This window comes from Nerophis lumbriciformis, linkage group LG29, assembly GCF_033978685.3.
Source record: "Nerophis lumbriciformis linkage group LG29, RoL_Nlum_v2.1, whole genome shotgun sequence".
NCBI lineage: Eukaryota > Metazoa > Chordata > Actinopteri > Syngnathiformes > Syngnathidae > Nerophis > Nerophis lumbriciformis.
In genome coordinates, this window is record NC_084576.2 from 17189525 (window position 1) to 17192494 (window position 2970).

Here is a 2970-nt window from a genome sequence, read left to right on the forward strand (position 1 = left end):
GGCTTCTGGGGTACTTAACTTTCTTGCAACAGAGCACATTTGTTAAAGGGGAACATTCTCACCAGACCTATGTAAGTGTCAATATATACCTTGATGTTGCAGAAAAAAGACCATATATTTTTTTAACCGATTTCCGATCTCCAAACGGGTGAATTTTGGCGAATTAAACACCTTTCTACTATTCACGTTGTGACGTCACATTGGGAAACAATCCGCCATTTTCTCACTTTCATCGGTGAGTTGTTGGAGGGTGTAACAACACGAACAGGGACGGATTCAAGTTGCACCAGTGGCCCAAAGATGCGAAAGTGGCAAGAAATTGGACAAAATGTGTTCAAAATACGAGGGTGTGGGGAAAGCCGAAGAAAATGGTCAGTCGTTTGTTCCGCACACTTTACCGACGAAAGCTATGCTACGACAGAGATGGCAAGAATGTGTGGATATCCTGCGACACTCAAAGCAGATGCTGACATCAACTCCAAAACTGGACAGATCAGCTTTCAGGAAAAGAGAGCAGATGAGGGTATGTCTACAGAATATATTAATTGATGAAAACTTTCTTCATTACTCGCGGTTTTACGTAAATTATTATACATAAACTGTGTTTACCAATAATTTAGCTTAAAAACATTTTTTTTTTCATTCATTCGAGTACATTCGGGTAGTCTTGTGTAATGCAGTATTTTGTGTCTATTTAGGTATGGTTAACCTGAGTGCTGAAATCGTGGAAAAATGTATGTTCTTAGCGCGCCTGAAATGGGCTGTCTGCACTCTCAAAGTGCATGTTGTTGCCAAATGTATTTCATATGCTGTAAACCTAGTTCATAGTTGTTAGTTTCCTTTAATGCCAAACAAACACATACCAATTGTTGGTTAGAAGGCGATCGCCGAATTCGTCCTCGCTTTCTCCCGTGTCGCTGGCTGTCGTGTCGTTTTCGTCGGTTTCGCTTGCATACGGTTCAAACCGATATGGCTCAATAGCTTTAGTTTCTTCTTCAATTTCGTTTTCGCTACCTGCCTCCACACTACAACCATCCGTTTCAATCCATGCGTAATCTGTTGAATCGCTTAAGCCGCTGAAATCCGAGTCTGAATCCGAGCTACTGTCGCTATATCTTGCTATTCTATGCGCCATGTTTGTTTGTATTGGCATCACTGTGTGACGTCACAGGAAAATGGACGGGTGTGTATATAACGATGGTTAAAATCAGGCACTTTGAAGCTTTTTTTAGGGATATTGCTTGATGGGTAAAATTTTTGAAAAAAACTTCGAAAAATAAAATAAGCCACTGGGAACTGATTTTTAATGGTTTTAACCCTTCTGAAATTGTGATAATGTTCCCCTTTAACTCCTCTACTGTACAGTTTTAGGCTTGCGCTTTTAAGATAGCGCTTGGGTTTATTAGAACAATTTCAGACCATGACTTTTTTCGTGATGAAATGCCTCCAGGAAAATATCATTTATCTCTACCACTCCCTTTCACATGCAAAGCATGTTGAGCTGTTTCTTCATGTTGAAAGTATGGACCGCCACGCGGTTCATGACGTAGACCTTCCCTATGATCAGCGTTGATAAGCCTACCAGAATTGTTTGAAATTCTGTTTCCTAACTTTCTTAAAATAGAACCACTATTTGTCAACTCCTCTATTTGTACATATGGGTTTGGGTTTCAACATAAGTTTATACATAATGTTTCAAGATCGGTTGAAGTTGTGACTAACGATTTCAAGCTAGGTTTCAGGTTTTATGTTAGAGTTTCAAGTTACGAAAACTTTGTGTTTCATATTTGGGTTACAGGCTATGACTAGTGTTTATTCGAACGAGAGATTAAGTTGATGGACTGCTTATCATGCATGGGTTCGAATCCAGATTTACTGTTTCTTAACTTTCTTGCTATCGGACAATGTATTAACTTCTCTGTTTGTTTATAAGATTTATGGTTTAGATTTAACTTAAATCAACAACGGAGCAGCATCTTCTCATCCGTGGCTAAATAGAGCAACAACAACGCCAGAAATGTGTCCCGTGGAAAAAACGTTCGACCGGAATTCTCTAATAACTAAAGTTCCGTGGGTGAAGTATGTAAACCCACTACACCGGTAGTTTTTAGCGCTTCCATAGTGAGGCTAGTGACAGATATAAGTAAGAACTTTACGCTACTTTATAATAGAAATGGCAACAGTGGAGGATGACATGTATGGAGGAAGGTAGAGAAAAAGAAGAAGCTTATAGACTATGGTGTCGGCGCACATTTTCAGGACTTATGCAGATCCCAAATACACATCAGCAGGTACCAGAAGGTAAGAAAAGTTGGTTTTGCATGGATATTGCAAAACAAAACACCAGATAATATGTCTATTATTAGGTGCCATTCTGTGGTCCTTATACACACACCATAAATATACTTGTATGCATCTTTAGCCCATATGAAGGCTTTGAGAATAATAATAAACCAGGACGTACTGTGATGAGGTGGCCGAGAGGTTAAGGCGATGGACTGCTAATCCATTGTGTTCTACACACGTGGGTTCGAATCCCATCCTCATCGGGCTTTAGTTTTCCCCAACTTTCTTGCTATCGGACAAATGTACTCAATTCTCTGTTTGTTTATAAGATTTAGGGTTTGAAATGATTACGTTTCTAACTAAGGTTGCATTTTCAAGATAAATCTTGGCTTTATTATTGATTTCTCCATGATGAAAAGGCTCCAGAAAAATATCATTTGGAGAATGCATCCATACACATGCATACCATTACCTCTCAAGTGGTCTACCATTTGAGCTAATTCCCCATGTTGAAATTATGAGCCGCCACCTGATTCGTGACACAAACCTTCCTTAAGATAAGCATTATTGTAAGCCTACCAGATTTGTTTGAAATTCTGTTTCCTAAATTTCTCAAAATACCACAACTCTTCTATTTGAACATAAGGGTTAGGCCAGTCTATTCAACTGGCGGCTCGCTAAACC

General features: G+C 39.2%; 1 non-coding gene across 1 annotated transcript; it reads left to right on the forward strand.

Moving 5' to 3' along the window:
- Window positions 1-2467: 2467 nt before the first annotated feature.
- On the forward strand, window positions 2468-2549 carry trnas-gcu (transfer RNA serine (anticodon GCU)). Its single transcript has one exon. It is a non-coding gene; the product is annotated as a tRNA-Ser (tRNA).
- Window positions 2550-2970: the final 421 nt, after the last annotated feature.